Source organism: Pinus tabuliformis, chromosome 4_1, assembly GCF_031772625.1.
Source record: "Pinus tabuliformis cultivar Carrire ecotype Pingquan chromosome 4_1, CPIR1, whole genome shotgun sequence".
Lineage (NCBI taxonomy): Eukaryota > Viridiplantae > Streptophyta > Pinopsida > Pinales > Pinaceae > Pinus > Pinus tabuliformis.
Window position 1 is genome coordinate 550,533,097 of NC_142303.1, and position 20,500 is coordinate 550,553,596.

Genomic DNA, 20,500 nt, shown 5'->3' on the forward strand with positions numbered 1-20,500 from the left:
TTACTCAAACTTGAAATTTAAATGAATTTAAAATATTATAATAAAAAGAACATATAACTTCAAACACTAAACATATAACTTCCCCCATGGGGGTGCGATCAATGGAGGGAACGATGATCTCTTGGAAGATGTGCCAGGCTTACATTTTTCTCTGTTTGGTAATGGCATGACAAGGATCGGGTAAGAGAACTTGGGCTTTACACTCGACACCTTTCACTATAAATGCTGCAGAAATTTGAATAATATAACACTTATTCACAGAGATTATCCTGATTATACACTATTTGCAGAATGCATGCATAATACATAATCTCCTCTACCATTGATCATCAATTTGCAAAATTAAAAACAATCGCATGCGCACATTGAAACATCAATCACACATATCAACACAGTATGTACTAGGGAAAGCATATAGCTGAAAACCCCCAACTATTTGTATATTATAATGATAGAGAACATGTAACAATACATAGTACAATACTCCTCACAAGTACTCAGTACTATCTCCACATGCTACACACAAACTAGCTCAGATCTGAACAAGTCACGGGTTCAAATCTCCTCACTGTTTGCCTGCCTCTACTGCGCAATCCAAGTTGAGAATAGATCTGATCCAAGTTCGAATTCCCTTGACTTGTACTGCGCAATCCTCATTGGCAATCTCAATCGATGATTGTGCAAATCTCATGCACAACTATAGTCACAACTGATAGTAGTCTCACCCTTTCACCCACCTCTAACACTTGTCTCCACTGAACTGTCCATGCACTAAGTTAACTGATGTATTCTTTAGTTGATTTATGAGTTAATAATTAGTGAATTAATTAATAATTAATTCACATCACTCATCACTAGTGTATTTGGCAGTTAGACTAAATACAGCTAGTTCAACTAAGTCAAACTGCACACAACTCCATCAACTCCTCAATCAACTCCACCAAACTCAATCACTTGAGTTCTAACTGAAGTCCATCATGCAATAGCTCAACTAACCCATAGGAAAAGCATATTTTCTTCTGGCAGTTGCATGTGCCACATCCGTAGCTCGAACTGAAGTGCTACAAGAGGATAAGATAATGTTTATAGTCCAAATATTATTAAGAGCTAATAATATTTGACTAATCTATTTTTAGACTGGCAGTCTAAAAATAGACTCCGCCCATATGTCTAAAAGTAGAGGTCCATCTATTTTTACCAAGATGACCAATCATCCATAAATAGCATCCTGCAACTCATAGACCATGATCCATATGTCTAAAAATAGACTTTGCGCCAAAAATAGCCTGCGGGCCCACTTAGTGAAGGCGACTTCTTTTCACTAAGCTCCATCATCTCGTTGCATTTTCAACAAATGCATGATTGTTGATATGGGGTGGTGTAGGTACATTACAAAAGGGAGTGGAGGTGAGGTTCAATCCTCACCCTCCTGCACTTGGTTTCATGTTGTAGAGAGTTTTGTAAGATTTGGTCTGTGTGCTAATGATCTTGGCTCTAATTGTAAAAGGAGGTAACTCTATTTTTTATTTCATTCATGTTGGTTAGAGTGTGTGGTTGATGTTTTTCATTTTGTATCAGCATGCCACCAAACTCGAGCCTATATTTGAATTGGTGGTTATACACTTCAATTCACCCATCTTGGATAGTGAATTCATAGGTATTTCTTATCCATGTCCAATTATGGTTTGTGGATGTTGGTATCTAGGTCATTTTTTGTGTGGTTTTAAAGTGAGGGGTTTTCTAGTTGTATCAACAGAGGGTTAATATTTAACTTGGGTTTTGCTAAGATTTATCTGGTGTAAGACTTTGAAGCTCCTTGGACTCATGAATTGGGGAATTTCCCAATCAATTGTGGACCTCAATTGCTTCTTTAACTTTGAAACCACCTTGTTTATGTTGTCATTTGTCCTTAGGGTTGGGATTGGTCTTGTGGCCTGTTTGGGTATTCGCACTTTTCGATTGTTGATATGGAGGTGGAGTTATCTATGTATTGTCTTTAGAGTGTGGTGGATTTCAAACCTTCCTCAAATTTGGGCCTTCGGTGTGGAATTTGGGGGACGACCTAGTTTCCTTTTTTTCTAGTATTGAAGGGGTGGTGGTTCGTCAATTTGCTTGCTTTTCTAGTTGTGGTACTCTCACTGGTTATCTGCATTGTTCTCTTGTATCAACCACCATGCCTTCTCTCCAGAGAGTGGTGAGTAGAAGAGGTGGTGCCGATAATGTCAAGGTTAAACGTTGTTGGCATTTTTCCTTTGATTTAGTGGTACCTTTCTTTGATTCTGTCCCCCCTGAAGTGCGAAGGGAAATTTTGTTGTTGGAGTTTAAAGAGTCAAGGGATCCCTCTTACCACTTTAACTCAAAAGTTGTATGCGAACATCTAAAATGGGTTATAGACCCAGGTATATTTCGGAAGATGAGATTACATTTCCTACATTCTCTATCCTGTAGAAATTTTGAATAATTAATCACTTATTCACAGAGATTATCTCGATTATACACTATTGCGGAATACATGCACAATACATAATCTCCTCTACGTTGATCATCAATTTTGCAGTATTCAGTAACAATCGCATGCGCACATTGAAGCATCAATCACACATATCAACACAGTATGTACCTGGGGAAAGCATAAAACTAAAAACCCCACACTATCTGTATATTATAATGATTGAGAACATGTAACAATACATAGCACAATACTCCTCACACGTATTCAATACTATTTCCACCTGTTACACACAAAACTAGCTCAGATCCGAACAAGTCATAGGTTCAAATCTCCTCCGCTGCTTTGCCTACCTCCACTGCACAATGCTTCAAGAGAATCACTCACTCTGAAAATCACATGAGCACAGGCTATATTCCTTGGTATTGGCCCACACTATGCAGTCTTCATTGGCATAACTCAATCCCTTTGATTGTGCAAGATCTCATGCACAACTATAGTCACAACTGATAGCAATCTCAACCTCTAACACCTGTCTCCACTGAAATGTACATGCACTGACATGCAACTGAGTTAACTGATGTATTCTTTAGTTGCTTTATGAGTTAATAATTAGTTCACACAACTCATCACTATTCTATTTGCAGTTAGACTAATTACAACTAGTTTAACCAAGTCAAACTGAACACAACTCCATCAACTCCACATCCAACTCCACCAAACTCAACTGCTTGAGTTCTAACTGAAGTCCTGCATGCAATAGCTCAACTGACTCACAAGAAAAGTGTATTTCCTTCTGACAGCTACATGTGCCACATTTGTAGCTCAAACTGAAGTGCTCCAAGAGGATAAGATAATGTTTATAGTCCAAATATTATTATGAGACAATAATATTTGACTTTTCTATTTTTGACTAGCAGTCTAAAAATAGACTCTGATCGCTCCTGCTGTGATCCAAAAATAAAAGTCCATCTATTTTTCCCAACATGACCAATCATCCATAAACAACATACTGCAACTCATAGACCTGATCCATATGTCTAAAAATAGACATAGTCTAAAAATAGACTTTGCGCCATAATTTGCCTGCGGGCCCACTTAGTGAAGGCGACTTCTTTCCACTAAGATCCATCATCTTGTTGCATTCTCAACACTCCCTCTCAACAAGATATGGATTATCAGTAACCCCTATCCTGCCTCGGTGGTATTCGAATTTGCTCATGGTGATCGCCTTCGTCAAGATATCAGCATCATGATCCTCTGTTGGAATGTATGAAAGTAACATGATTCTCCGCTGCACACAATCTCTTATATGATGGTACCTGATGTCGATGTGCTTAGATCTATCATGAAATACAAGATTAGCGGAGAGTTTAATGCAACTCTGGTTATCACAGTAAATCACAGTAGGATCCAAGTGAGAACTGAACAAACCGACCAGAATCTTCCTCATCCATATAGCCTCGCATGCAGCCAAACTTGCTGCCATATACTCGGCCTCTGCTGAATTGAGTGCCACGGATCTCTGCTTCCTGCTGTACCAAGAAACTACTGTCAACCCGATACAGAAGACCCCTCCTGATGTGATCTTTCTGTCCGTTGGGCTCTCTGCCCAATCTGCATCCGTGAAGCCACATAGCTTCACCTCATCCTCCTGTTTGTACCACAATCCATATCCCGATGTGCCTCTCAAATAACGCAATACATGCTTGCCTGCCTTCCAGAAGTGCTTGGTTGGCTTAACCATAGCTTGTGAACGCTGGTTAACAGCATAGCATATATCGGGTCATGTATTGACCAGATACATAAGTGACCCCACCAACTGTCTTTAAACAGTGGCATCCACTTCTTTTGCCGAAGTGGCATCCTCCTTCCTCCAACCTCCAGGAAGAGGAGTATCAACAGGCTTGCAGCCATGCATGTTGAACTTCTCCAGTATCTCCCGAGCATACTTACCCTGAGAAACAAATAGTCCATCACTGCGCTGCCAGATTTCCGATCCCAAGAAATAATGAAGGAGGCCCAAGTCCTTCATCTCAAACTCCTTAGCAAGATCATCCTTGCATGAAAGTATCAACAGCTCATCACCCGTTAGAATCAAATCATCTACATACAGTACAATGATAAACAACTTACCCTCTACCACAATCTGGTATAGGTTAGGATCCGCCTCACTCTTGGAGAATCCAAGTCCGGTGAAATAACTGTCTATCCATGTGTACCAAGCACGTGGTGCTTGTTTCAACCCATACAACACTCTCTTGAGCCTGCACACATGCGACTCGCTGCTGAAGATCTCGAAACCTTCGGGCTGCTCTATGTACACCTCCTCCTCAATGGCTCCGTTGAGGAACGCAGTCTTCACATCCATATGATGAATGTGCCACCCCATCTGCGCTGAGAGAGCAAGAAACGTCCGTATGGAAGAATACCTTGTGACAGGTGCAAAGGTCTCCTCATAATCGATCCCCTCTATCTGTGAAAAGCCTCGGGCAATAAATCTTGCCTTGTACTTCTCCACACTCCCGTCAGCTGCCTGCTTAACTTTGTAGATCCATCTCGAACCCACCACTGATTTCCCTTTCGGTCTAGGAACAATCTCCCATGCACTATTTCTGACAATCGAATCATACTCTTCCACCATGGCATCTACCCATGTGGGATCCTCCACAGCTTCCTCGAAAGAGGATGGTTCAGTCACAACACATTTGCTCACAAGAGCCATGTATCCAGTGTACCGATCAGGTGACTGTCTGTGCCTGCGTTGGGCTGTAGGTGGTCCTACAACTTTCTCTGCATCTTGAGCCAGTCGCTCAGCTTCTGTCAAGCGCTTTCGCCCTCTGATGGTTGGCGCTGCATGAGTGGTTTCTTCCACTCCATGAACTTCGTCCAGTGGTTGATCCACGTCCTCAAGCTCATCTTTAGGAACTAATAGCTCCTCATCTGCAGGCAAGTGTGGCTCCCTCTCAAGCGAACACTTCATGGCTTTCTCCTCCTGAAATTTTACATCTCGTCACACAACAATCTTACCACTGTCTGGCAAATACACATGATAGTTGTGGGGCGTATCAGTGTACCCCCCAAATATCCCAACCTCTGCGGTCAGCTCCAACTTCTTCCTGTCATCCTTCGTCACATGCATGTAAATGTTAGCACCAAAAATCCTCAAATGAGAAAGATCAGGCTTCTTACCAGAATAAGCCTCCTCAGGTGTACTCATGCCAAGTATCCTGTGAGGACAACGGTTCTGCACATATACTGCTATATTGCATGCTTCCGCCCACAAGTGAAGGGGTAGGCCCTGATCATGCAACATCACCCGTGAAGCACCCATGATCGTTCTGTTCTTCCGCTCAGCAACCCTGTTCTGCTGTGGGTTATGGGGAGCTATGAGCTCTCTTTGAATCCCTTCTGCACTGCAGAAATCCTTGAACTCGCCAGAGATGTATTCACCACCATTATCGCTCCTAAGAGCCTTCACCTTCTTCCTCGACTCCTTCTCGACCAGTGCTTTGAACTCACAGAACTTTGAGTATGTCTCGCTCTTCTTCTGCATGAAGAAGATCCAGCACTTACGAGAGAAATCATAAAAAAAAATCACATAATACCTGTGTTTTGCTGTTGAAGCTACTGAGAAAGGTCCACACACGTCTGTGTGAATTTTCTCAAGGATCGTCGTGGCGCAACTATCCTTCTCGTGAAAGGTGGCTTTCACAAACTTTCCCAAAGTACAACCCTTGCACTGATCTGACTGCGCAAGAGTTCCTTTAGGAAGCCCTGTAGTGATCTGGTGCAGTATCTTCAAGGCTCCATGGTGAAGGTGACCCAATCTCCTGTGCCACAGCTCGCCATCATCCCGACTCACCAATCCTTCTGCCTTGCATGCCATTGTTGCGCAACCATCTACATGAAACTGATAAAGGTTCCTCACTCAAACCCCTATCTTCGGGTTTCTCCAGTTGCCTTGCTGCGCAGGAAAGCCTTTCCCTCGCTAAAGACAACATCATATCCCTTGTCTTCTAACATCGCCACAGAGATAAGATTCTTCTTCAATCCTGGAACATGCATCACTTCCTTCAATCTGAAGGGTTTACCAGACTCCCTCTCAAAGGAAATGGTACCGATACTGGTCGCACTGTATCTACCATCATCGCTCATCTCGATGTGCACTCCAAGATCTTTCTCATCCAGATTAGAAAACAAATCTCGATCTCCTGTCATGTGAGAAGATGCACCACTATCCAAGAACCATACCGATCCCATCACACTTGATACCAAGCATGCGATCAGCGAAAAATCGAGCTCAAATTGCGAGGCTAAGGCCTCTCCCGCTGTAGATCCAACAGCTTGCTAATTTTCCTTCTTCTGCGGACAATCTGTGGCATCTCCATTCTCAGCTTTGATGTTTCTGAGTTTATCCTTGAGCGCCATTCCACCAGCTCAAAACTCAACCGCTTCTGATCTAAAATTCGTGAGAACAAAGTATTTCTTGTACAGAGATCGACTGTATGGGAATTCACCGAATACCTCACCTTCCAAAAGAAGGATGAATACAGAAGTTACCTGGCCCGATTACAGACTCTGCCTGAAGAAATAAAATGTAAACACTTTCTGAATAATAGATCTGATGATCAATCCCGCTTTGATATCCTGTAGAACTTTTTCTACAAATCAACCAGCTCTGATACCATGTAGAAATTTTGAATAATTAATCACTTATTCACAGAGATTATCCCGATTATACACTATTGTGGAATACATGCACAATAAATAATCTCCTCTACGTTGATAATCAATTTTGAAGTATTCAGAAACAATCGCATGCGCACATTGAAGCATCAATCACACATATCAACACAGTATGTACCCGGGGAAAGCATACAGCTGAAAACCCCACACTATCTGTATATTATAATGATTGAGAACATGTAACGATACATAGTACAATACTCCTCACAAGTACTCAGTACTATCTCCACCTGTTACACACAAAACTAGCTCAGATCCAAACAAGCCATAGGTTCAAATCTCCTCCACTGCTTTGCCTGCCTCCACTGCACAATGCTTCAAGAGAATCACTCACTCTGAAAATCACGTGAGCACAGGCTATATTCCTTGGTATTGGCCCACACTATGCAGTCTTCATTTGCATAACTCAAGCCCTTTGATTGTGCAAGATCTCATGCACAACTATAGTCACAACTGATAGCAATCTCAACCTCTAACACCTGTCTCCACTGAACTGTACATGCACTGACATGGAACTGAGTTAACTGATGTATACTTAAATCGCTTTATGAGTTAATAATTAGTTCACACAACTCATCACTAGTCTATTTGCAGTTAGACTAATTACAACTAGTTTAACCAAGTCAAACTGAACACAACTCCATCAACTCCACATCCAACTCCACCAAACTCAACTGCTTGAGTTCTAACTGAAGTCCTGCATGCAATAGCTCAACTGACTCACAAGAAAAGTGTATTTCCTTCTGACAGCTGCATGTGCCACATCTGTAGCTCAAACTGAAGTGCTCCAAGAGGATAAGATAATGTTTATAGTCCAAATATTATTATGAGACAATAATATTTGACTTTTCTATTTTTGACTAGCAGTCTAAAAATAGACTCTAATCACTCCTGCTGTGATCCAAAAATAGAAGTCCATCTATTTTTCCCAACATGACCAATCATCCATAAACAATATACTGCAACTCATAGACCTGATCCATATGTCTAAAAATAGACATAGTCTAAAAATAGACTTTGCGCCATAATTTGCTTGCGGGACCACTTAGTGAAGGCGACTTCTTTCCACTAAGCTCCATCATCTTGTTGCATTCTCAACATATCCTTGCATCAACAAATGGAAACTTTGTTATGCTTGGTATTCAAGGACAATCAAGTTGACAATTATAATGTATTTTCTGGGTTGGAGGACATTAACTGCGTTTTACAGAATCTCATATACAAACTTTAATGACATTGATTTTCGCTTGAGTCGTATGGAGAGCTATCTAGTGTGGAATTTTTCCTTTGGGGATCTCACTAACCCTCCTAGAAATCCAAAAGATCCATTACTTAATAGTGATCCAGACCTTATTGTTATTTTTTGGTAAAAAGAGTAGAATATGGTATCACAGTTTTGGCCTTCTATTGATAAGCTCGTTTTAATGTTGTTGACGCTTTTATTGCTCTCATCAACAGGGACATGTGGAGATATTGGGTCGTATTTGTGGTCCTTTCAGTTTTGCACTTGTTTTGGTGTGAGCAAGGTTTTGCAACACTTATTTCGGAGATATTAGTTGCTCATAGTTCCTCATAGTTGATAGGCCAATATTGGGTCGTATTTGTGGTCCTTTTAGTTTTGCACTTGTTTTGGTGTGAGCATGGTTTTGCAACACTTATTTCGGAGATATTAGTTGCTCACAGTTCCTCACAGTTGGTTTGGCTTATCAACTCTTTGTTTCTTACCAACGTTGGATGCTTCTACACAGTGGCTGACCTCTTGCTATATTGGACAAGATTTTTGCGACCAATGCAACTTGCAAGGACAACATTTTGCAATCGGAGCAACTTGCAAGATTTTAATTGTCATGTATTTGTGGTGTATTATTGTTGTTGTTGTGGTTGCCTTTTGTGATTGGTTGTTAGGTCGATGGATAAAATTCTATTGAAATTGTAGTCCTATAGTCGTCTTTGATTATTAGATGCCTAGTGTTTGGTTTATGTTGATGTATTTTCACTTGTTTCGGCTCCTAGGAGTATATATTCGAAATTTTGGTTGACTTAACTAAATAATTTTTTTAAGATAGTAGACTTTTGGGTCAAATGATGATGAGATAGGGCATGAAGGTACCAGTTTATGTGGGTATTTTTTCTATAGACCCAGTGGGTAAGAGAACCATATGAAAGGTGAAAAACAAGGACATCTAGGAAGAGGAAAGCTTTATCTTTTTCAAGATCCATAGTGAATTGGATTTTGGAGTAGATGTTGTTTAAATAAATAAGGAAGGTGTTAAAGGAGGAGAGGTCATCAAGCCAAATAACATGTGTGTCATCGTTGAAACAAAACCAACGTTTTGGTTTCTTATGCAATTTTACTGTTCCTTATTTCCCCTTTTACCCTCCTTTTATTTGTGTTAACCCTAGTTCACCACCCCTATTCTTTCCATTATTTATCTTAGTTGAAATTGATTATTCTCACATATCTTAATATTTTTTTATCCATTTTTTTTAATATTTAGGTCAAGCCCCCTATTTCCCTATGTTTAGGTTACATTTATTTAATTAATATAACTAAAAGTAGTTTACACTTTAATCTCACAATTCACATTACCTTTTTATGCTTTGACTTGTTCCCAACATTTATCTCTCAATTCAGCGGTCACCTTCTAGCACCTAACTATGAAATCTTCACGCTCAAACTTTCAAATTACTCAAACTTGAAATTAAAATGAATTTAAAATATTATAATAAAAAAAACATATAACTTCAAACATTAAACATATAACTTCCCCCATGGGGGTGCGATCAATGGAGGGAAGGGTGATCTCTTGGAAGACGCGTCAGGCTTACATTTGTCTCTGTTTGGTAATGGCATGACAAGGATCAGGTAAGAGAACTTGGGCTTTACACTCGACATCCTTTCACTATAAATGCATGTTTGTTGATATGGGGTGGTGGAAGTACATTACACAAGGGAGTGGAGGTGAGGTTCAATCCTCACCCTCCTGCACTTGGTTTCATGTTGTAGTGAGTTTTGTAAGCTTCAGACTGTGTACTAATGATTTTGGCTCTAGTTGTAAGGAGGTAACTCTATTTGTGATTTCATTCATGTTGGTTAGAGTGTGGGGTTGTTGTTTTTCATTTTGTATTAGCATGCCACAAAACTCGAGCCCATACTTGAATTGGTGGTTATACACTCAAATTCACCCATCTTGGATAGTGAATTCATAGGTATTTCTTATCCCTATCCAATTATGGTTTGTGGATGTTGGTATTTAGGTCATTTTTTGTGTGGTTTTAAAGTGAGGGGTTTTCTAGTTGTATCAAATTATAGAGGGTTAATATTTAACTTGGGTTTTGCTAAGATTTATCTAGTGTAAGACTTTGAAGCTACTTGGACTCGTGAATTGGGGCATTTCCCAATCAATTGTGGACCTCAAATGCTTCTTTAACTTTGGAGCCACCTTGTTTATGTTGTCATTTGTCCTTAGGGTTGGGACTGATCTTGTGGCCTGTTTGGGTATTCACACTTTTCGATTGTTGGTATGGCCTTGGAGTTATCTATGTATTGTCTTTAGAGTGTGGTGAATTTCAAACCTTCCTCAAATTTGGTCCTTTTGTGTGGAATTTGGGGGACGACCTGGTTTCCTTTTGTTCTGGTATTGAAGGGGTGGTGGTTCGTCAATTTTCTTTCTTTTCTAGTCGTGGTACTCTCACTAGTTGTTTGCATTGTTCTCTTGTATCAATCACCATGCCTTCTCGCCAGAGAGTGAAGAGTAGAAGATGCGGTGCTGGTAATGTGAGGGTTAAACGTTGTTGGCCTTTTTCCTTTGATTTAGTGGCACCTTTCTTTGATTTCATCCCCCTTGAAGTGCGTAGGGAAATTTTGTTGTTGGAGTTGAAAGAGTCAGGGGATCCCTCTTACCACTCTAACTCAAAAGTTGTATGGAAATTTGGTTGTTGGAGTTGAAAGAGTCAGGGGATCCCTCTTACCACTTTAACTCAAAAGTTGTATGCGAAGGTCTAAAATGTGTTATAGACCCAGGTATATTTTGGAAGATGAGATTACATTTCTTGCATTCTCTATCCTTGCATCAACAAATGGACACTCTGTTATGCTCAATATTCATGGACAAGCAAGTTGACATTTTTAATGTATTTTCTAGGTTGGAGGACATTAACTGCATTTTACAGAATCTCATATACAACCTTTAATGACGTTGATTCTCGCTTGAGTCGTATGGAGAGCTATCTGGTGTGGAATTTTTTCTTTGGGGATCTCACTAACCCTCTTAGAAATCCAAAAGATCCACTATTTAATAGTGATCCAGACCTTACTGTTATTTTTTTGTAAAAAGACTAGAATATGGTATCACAATTTTGGCCTTCTATCGATAAGCTCGTTTTAATGTTTTTGATTGTTTGATTGCTCTCATTAACAAGGACATATGGAGATATTGGGTCGTATTTGTGGTCCTTTTAGTTTTGCACTTGTTTTGGTGTGAGCAGGGTTTTGCAACACTTATTTCGAAGATATTAGTTGCTCACAGTTCCTCACAGTTGGTTTGGCTTATCAACTCTTTTTTTTCTTACCGACGTTGGATGCTTCTACACAGTCGCTGACCTCTCGCTATATTAGACAAGATTTTTTGCAACCAATGCAACTTGCAAGGACAACATTTTGCAATCGGAGCAACTTGCAAGATTTTAATTGCCATATATTTGTGGTGTATTATTGTTTTTGTTGTGGTTGCCTTTTGTGATTGGTTGTTAGGCCGTTGGATAAAATTCTATTGCAATTGTAGTCCTACAGTGGTCTTTGATTATTAGATGCCTACTATTTTGGTTTATGTTGATGTATTTTCACTTGTTTCGACTCCTGAGAGTATATATTCTAAATTATATTTGTTAATAGGAGTCCAACTCTCTTCTTATTTGAAGGTTATCTATGTTTCTTGGTCTTTGACTTGTCTCATAAAACTCTGACTATAGATGTAATCACCATACATTCCCTTTTTCAAGTAATATAAAATATTGCAGTTCAAAAAGAACATATAACTAAAACATTACATAACTTTGTCAAAATCATTTAATAAGTGTTTGGTTTATGTTGATGTATTTTCACTTGTTTCGGCTCCTGAGAGTATATATTCTAAATTATGTTTGTTAAGAGGAGTCCAACTCTCTTCTTATTTTGAGGTTATCTATGTTTCTTGATCTTTAACTTCTGTTCTCATAAAACTCTGACTATAGATGTAACCACCATACATTCCCTTTTTTAAGTAATACAAAATATTGCAATTAAAAAAAAAACATATAACTAAAACATTACATAACTTTGTCAAAATAATTTAATAATTTAAATAAATATATAAATATTTTTTTATTATATTAAAAAAATAGACATAAATTCAATTCATTTCAAACTTTTAAAATCATAAGATACATCTAGCTTTTTATTAGTGTTAATAAGCTAAATGATTGGTTAAAATCAAAGTACCAACTAGAAAAGAACTGACATCCTATTCGGCTCAATCTTAAAGGTCAAACATATTTTTCTATTTATGGGGCTTTTATGTTGATCATTTTCCTAACCATCCACCTCACATGTGATTATCATGTCTTGGTATCCAAGAAAATTGTCGTTGTTCTGGATTTTCTTCAAAACTTTTCACATCCACAAAAATTTCTATCAGGAAACAGTCATGAAGTCATTATCTTGTTACACAAAAATTGAAAATTGAATGATCTGACTGCAAATAAAGAGAGCTTGGACCCCAAGAAAAGTTATTTCACTTTGCACAAAAACTTCTATCGGGAAACACAGTCAAGAAGTCATTATCTTGTTGCATAATTATTGAAAATTCAATGATTTGACTGCAAATAAAGAGAGCTTGGAATCTAAACCACGCGATAAGATGAAATGTTATTTTGCTTGAACAAAAACTTCTATCAAGAAGCAGAGTCATGAAGTCATTATCTTGTTACATAAAAATTGAAAATTCAATAATTTGACTGCAAATAAAGAGCTTGGAGCCCAAGCAATAATAATATAAAATGTTATATCACATTGATGAGCAAGTCAACATGTGGACACATCAAATCAAAATTTTATAAACTATCGCGACCAAATTGCTTTTGAATCGTGACGAACCTGGGCAGTCAGACCTAACAAATAAGATCATGTAAATATCTTTAGCAGTCGCCTGTAGACAATTGACTGCCGCATTGCTTTTGATCGTGACGAACCTGGGCAGTCAGACCTAACAAATAAGATCATGTAAATATCTTTAGCAGTCGCCTGTAGACAATTGACTGCCGCACTCATTTATGTAAAATGTTTTTAGTAGTCACCGGTAGACAATTGGCCGCTGCACTCACAGCACTCTTAAAGCTCATATAGGCTTCTTATATATTCACCGGATCCTCCAGCGTTGGTCACCAATCTTTTTCCTTCACTTTGTGCAGATTTACTTATTGAGAGAGAATTCATAGCATGCCATCCCGGGCCAATTTCAGGCAAAAGATAAGTATGCCTTCTGAGTCCAGGCATATACTTAAGAGAGGGCAAGTGAAGGCAGCCATTGCCTCTTCCCTTGCCCACTCCATCAAGTCTTTTTTCACATCACATACCTTCTCCGGTTCTAATAATGGCTCTTCACAGTGCTCCGTGATGGCTGCTTCCTCTTCTTCAGCCTCGATCTTGGGTTCATCTTCAAGCTAATGGAAACTGGCTCTTCACAGTAATCCATGATGGCTGCTTCCTCTTCTTCAGCCTCAATTTTGGGTTCCTGTTCAAGGTAATGGGTTTGCAGAGCAATGGGCATATGTTGCTCACAACAGAAGAAAACACAGCAGTGGAAATATAATAATTTCGATGGGCAAAGGCACCAGCACTCCAATAGAAATGCCCACATGAGAGGAATAGGATGGCTCAGATGATAGACTGGACTGTTCGGAGACATGATTATGGAAAAGAATATGTTTATAGCAGACAGTTGTCATCAGTGCTTCACATCTTATTCAATGTTATATTCTGTAACAAGAATGGTTTTTTTTCCGTCTTTGTCCTTTTTTAATTAAAAAAGATTTAGTGACATTCAAAATTATTATGGCCCTTTTATGATTTTGAGTTAAGATGAATCCATGCAATTATTTGAAATTGAAATTAAAATGGACTTATGCCAGCAATACAATCGAGCGATTTTCAAAGCATCCCACATAAAAAGCTTTTAGTCTGAAATATTCAGTTCTCTAAAGAAATAACTTCAATCAGCGAACAACTGTGGTGTCTGAACTTTTTGGTTTCATTTGTTAAACATCATCTCAAATAATATCAATATAATGGCTGTTATAATTGCTCGACGTCCAAGGCAGAGATATGTACGATGGTATATTTATCATATTGCAGTGCTTATTCTTCTTTCTTTTCTCAACAAACACTCACCATTGAACAAAACGGCGTCATTGTATTGCTTGAATTACTCTCCTTTGAATTTTATGTCTGAGAACTCTCTTTCTGCCAGAATCGTTCACTCTAAATCCAGATAAGTTAAATTTGGGATCTTCAAAGTAAAGCTACAGTGACAATCGAACCCTAATGGTTACCAGTTTGATGCCAGAGCAAAAAGCTGAACAAGACTATTTCAAACACTACTAGTAACCACACTTTTACTCTGGAACTTGGAGGATATTGCATCAGCATATTGACTGAAAATTGTATGCTTGTTTTAATAATTAGCCCCCAAAAAACACAACTCAGATATTAGAAAGAATGTGCATTCCTATGCAAATAATAATCAACAAATATATAACAAAAACAAACTTTTCCGGGATGACAGAGAGACAGGATTCCAAATTCCAGTACCTTTCCTTTGACAAATTATATGCACTCTCGTACTGCAACGAGAGTATGACAGCACTTCCTTGCAATTATTTTATTTAAGAATAAAGAAAAAACTTGAACCGGAAAGCAACTCACAATTGTAATTAAAAATTCAGTGGATACATAAAGAACCTATTGATTAATAAATTAATAAATGATCTGTACAGAGCTTTTCTCTGCTCTGTTAAACACTGTAACTTTTATTTTTTTCTCTGCTATGTAAACACTGTAACTTTTATTTTTTTTCTCTGCTATGTTAAACACTGTAACTTTCCAAAAATAAGTGACTTTTATTTTTTTTTCTCTGCTATGTTAAACATTGTAACTTTCCAAAAATAAATCCAGATGGTTTTGAAAGTGACCGTTAAGCTATATACTCTGTATTATTAATCTAAGTCACGTGATTTGGGTTCGAATTTGTGTTTAACAATGATTAGGTTTGGTTCGAGTTAGAATGTTTTAATGAAATTTGGATGCTATTAGTCATTAAGTTAATTTATATACTTTATGTATATGTATAAATTTATATATATATATATATTTCAAAATGAAATATAAGATAAAATAATAAGATATCAATATCAATAAATATAAATAATACTATTCAAAATATAGAAATTAGGGTGATAGATTATAAGCTTGAGTTGAATATAGAAATTGCGATGATAGATTACAAGCTTGAGTTATGACATAGGGTTATGAGTTTTAATCTATGGACTTGCATATACCTTTTATATATATATATTAATTTTAAAATGAAATATAAGATAAAATAATAAGATATCAACATCAATAAATATAAATAATGCTATCCAGAATATAGAAATTGGGATGATAGATTATAAGCTTGAGTTGAATATAGAAATTGCCATGATAGATTACAAGCTTGAGTTGTGACATAGGGTTATGAGTTTTAATCTATGGCCTTGGCCAATGATTATGATGTTCCATGAAGTTCACCAAAACTCAAACTTTTTAAAGTTCACCAAAATTCAAACCTCAAAATTAAAATCCCCTGAACCTCATGAAATAACTATTAATCCATAAAATTATATAACTAAGATCTATGCTAACTAAAATCAAGCGAACAAAGAAGCCACCTACTGCAATTAAAAAAACATTGGATGCATTGCGACCGTAACTTCACCTTAATTTTTATTAAATTATTATTAATAAATGATCATTACAAAACTGTTCCCTCCTATATTGATCCGTGGATTTTTCCAAAAATAAATTCGAAAATAATGAAAAATACCAAATAAACTATGATCTCAAAACAAAGTCAGCAAGCAACCCACCGAATGCAATTAAAAAACATTGGATGCGTCCGTAACATAGCTTTACCCATCAAAAGAGTGTTTATCCACAACCACCCCCCCCCCCCCCCCCCCCCCCCAAAAAAAAAATCTAACGACCAAATAAACTATGTCTACACAGCTATTCTCTATTCTGCTAAGCTATACAATTTTCTAAAGAACAGATCACAATAGCTATAATTTAATTGTACAGAGCTTAGTTGTTATCTACACTCAACTGTTAAATAAATAAACCGCAAAGAAAGTGCCATGCAATAATATTTATTAAACCCTAATTGTGCCCTGAAATTAAAGTCATTAAACCCTAATTGTGGCTATTTGAGTCTATCTGAATCTCGGAGATTTTTTTATTTCGTCGTGTTCCGATCTTATTCTTACTAGTAAATAAAAGGAATCTAGACGGAGCAAGACTCATTAAATCAGATGAAAAGAAAAAACAATTTTAAGTCAAAGCTTTTTAATTTCATTCTGTTCGTGCTTGGTATTTTTCTTACTGTTAGATAAAAAGAACAAAGACGAAGCCAGATGGGATTCAAATCAATGGAAGGAAAAAACAAACAATTATTTAAACAGAGTAAGACTTGGTTTCAAATTTAAAAAAACACATTTAACATACTACCTCCATGATAAAACTCAGTATGCTGACCTAATCTTTCTTATGAACCCTCCATATATCTCGTGGCCCTCTGTCTTCTCTCGTCTCAACAAAATAAACGTAAACAATCAATAATGCAAGCGTCAAAGAAAAGAAAGAAAAAGAGCGCCCGAAAATTCAAAAACAGAGATACATGCAGAGTAAAGAATCACATAACACCAAAGAGTCTCTCTTTGTCCCAAAATATGTTTGTATGGATCTCAAGCTTCTATTCTTATTCTGTCTTTTAAATCTTGCCCTATTTTTAAATTTGTACTTCGTTGTTATGTTAGTTTCACGGTTGCTCCTCTCACTATAATAAAAAAAAAAGTTGGAAGCCCCTGAAACCCATTTTGGGCAAAGCCTGAAAGGATAGAAAGTCACTGACCATGGCCGTGGACTCGAAATATGCACATAATTGAGCAGGAACAGTTACTCTATTTAGGCACCAGTGGCAAAGACATATTGTGCGTAAATGGAGTTCTTTGGCAGCTGCGAGAAGGGGTCGACAATGAGGCTTAAATTGGCGTGCCTCTCGAACTTCAGCGATTCGTAATCCATTGCCACTTTGGCGTTGAGTGTCGGAGCCCCATTGCATTTGCATTTACATTTTCAGGGGAGTATAGCTCTGCGGTTTTATCTGTTCAATCCCTCTGAGCCCAAAGTCAATTTGCATTGCAATTTATTATTATTTAAATCCGTCTGACCAGTTGTCGACAAGTCTACAGAGTTTGAACCTACATCAATGGGTCGCTAAGGAGTAGTGTTAAAATTTGAAGTTATTATTTTACATCGTAGTAAAACTTGTTATAACTCAATTGTCAAACCAGCAGTGGGACAACTATTTCTAATACACAGTGACTCATCACCATTATTCAAGGAAAACCATGCCACTTAGAATAACTCGTTGGTGATCTGTAAGGGGGCAGACTTCTGCCACATGCCCTAGGTCTTGGGTCGTTAACCTGTTTCCTTACCTCCAAGGAAGATTGAGCTCTTTCCCTAGCCAAACAAAAATAGTTTGAAGTTATCATTGCCTTTCAATGACAATTTAATTTGTTGGGATAAAACTAGCAATTGCACCACATGTTGCAAAGGAAACGTCGTAAGGCGGTAGCATAGGAAAGAGTAGCATAAATGAAATAGTAGCATACATGTGGCTCATCTGGATTCCAAAATTCTTGACTCATTTTCTGAATAGTCCTTTTATGTTTTTAATTTTGCTACTTGGTCCTATTTAGGCTTTTCAGCATCGTTTCCTTCTAAAGAATCAACTCTTCTTTATAAGTTTCCTTTGGCCTACTTTTCTTCTTCCATATCCTTCAGATCTAAATGAATGTGATGTAGAAGCATTGGCTCAAGTACCAAATTATATCTATGTTAGCTTAGGGGGTTGCTGGTATTACTAGGAAGTTGGTTTCCTAGGGCCGATTAAATGTATTTTTATAAGTTATTAATAGGTTTGAATTGTAAGTGTTCTCGAATGTTTGAGAACCTGATTAGATCAAGTTTGGTGAGATTTTCTAGGGATAAGAAATCCTAATTTAGGTGTTAGTTAGAGGTTTGTGGGTCGTTGGGGATATCAAGATCTAGTTGAGGAAAAGGTGGAACTAAATCATAACCGGTTTAGAATCTTAGGTATAGAAGATATATTCGAAGAATGTAACGGAAGAGAGAGGGAAATAGATTGAATGAGGGGAGGTCTGATGGATAGAGAGGGCCAGGGTAGAGCACACCCATCCTTGTATGATCAGGCCATTGAGGTAACAATAATATGTTAATAAAGATTCTGCATATTAAATCTGTAATAGTTCTATGCTTCTGTGACTTTCCATGATCAATTAGACAAGTGTGTAAGTGTCTGCTCAAAAATCTCTGTGTGATTTCTGTGATGGTCTGTGAATGATTAATGAATATATGAAATGTTGCTTAGGAATTCGTGTGCAATCCCTGTAATACGAAATGACAATGTTTGAATGCATGAATTGTGATCGTTGAATGAGTTTCTCCTGGTAGTTAATGGCACAGGAATTATGAGGTTCCTGTAGAAGGGTTTGAATACCTTTCTGGCATAAAAATCATTGTGATTGATATGAATCAAGTTTTGTATGTTGTATCAGAGGAACCTGTCATAGGTTAAATCCAGAGTCAGTAATAAATTGTTAATGTCACTGGAATCGCCATGGGAAGTCTCTGCGTGGTGTTTGTTAATTTCCAGTTCACGGAAATCGCCATCTGGGTGTAAATGAACCAATACTTCTGTTGATTAGGGATCTGCTCAGAGATCTGGAGAGGCAGAAAAACAAAACTAGACTTGAGGTATCTGATCTCATCACAACTAAGGATACAGAAACTCTATTGGACTCAGGGACCACAGCTGTTGTTGGTTTGTTTGACTCATTAGAGGGCACTGAAAATAAGAAGTTGAAGCAGCGTCCAGGCAAGAAGATGACGTGTTCTTTTGTCAAACAGTTAGTGAACGCGTAGCCGTTGTTCTTGGCATTAACACAAAGACAAAGAGGCCAACATTGGTACTATTGAAGAAGGCACCTGAAAAAATATCCCATTTTGATGGAAAATTTGAGAAAGCTGCTGTAACTGAGTTCGTCTTTGCAAATAAGCTCCCATTAGTGACGAATTTCACCAGGGAAGGTGCTAATGCAATAATTGACAATTCTATAAAGAACCAAATCCTGCTCTTTGTAACTGCCAAGGATTATGAAAAGGTCATTCCATCATTTCAAGAAGCTGCAAAAGCATTTAAGGGAAAGATCCTTTTTGTGCATGTTGATTCTGACAATGCTGATGTTGGGAAACCAATTATGGAATACTTTGGCTTAAGTGGAGATGAACCAAAGGTAATCGCATGTGTTTTGTCTGGAGAGGCCATCGAATATCTTTTTGAAGTTGAAATAAATACGGATAACATCAAGGCTTTTGGAGAGGACTTCCTTGCGGATAAACTCAAGCCTTTCTTGAAGTCCGAACCTGTGCCGGCAAAGAATGATGGAGATATAAAATTTATTGGCCATTAAGGGGGATTTAAATCCTGATAAGGTATACTGGTTGTGCAGCCATAAGGTTGCATCATTTTTGGTATCAGAGCAGGTTAAGGAAGAAATTTCCTGCGAAGAGATGTTTGCTTATGAAGATTTAAGACTACAGAGGTATGGAAACAGTAGCATGTTGAATGAATGAAGTTTGGTACCAGATTACAGCAGCGAGACTGTAGAAGAACTTTTGGGAAGTTCTTAGAGAATTGTAGCAGAACGTGCAAAAGCGTGAAGTTTTGCAACCGTTAGATGAATGGTGTGATGGAAGATCAAGGGTGAAGATTAAAGTTGACAGAGGAAGTGAAAATTTTGGTAGCCAGCACCTGATGACAAGGCAGAGCTGATCTGAATATAATGGTAACAGTGTGACCAGCCAAGGTGACAGAGCTGGTAATCAGAAAGACTAGCAGGACAAAAAGACAAAACAAGTGTGTT

General features: G+C 37.9%; 1 pseudogene; it reads left to right on the top strand.

Annotated features, from left to right (window-relative positions):
• LOC149177016 (protein disulfide isomerase-like 1-4 pseudogene) overlaps nucleotides 1-20,047 on the top strand; it is a 75,643-nt pseudogene extending 55,596 nt beyond the window's left edge.
• Nucleotides 20,048-20,500: the final 453 nt, after the last annotated feature.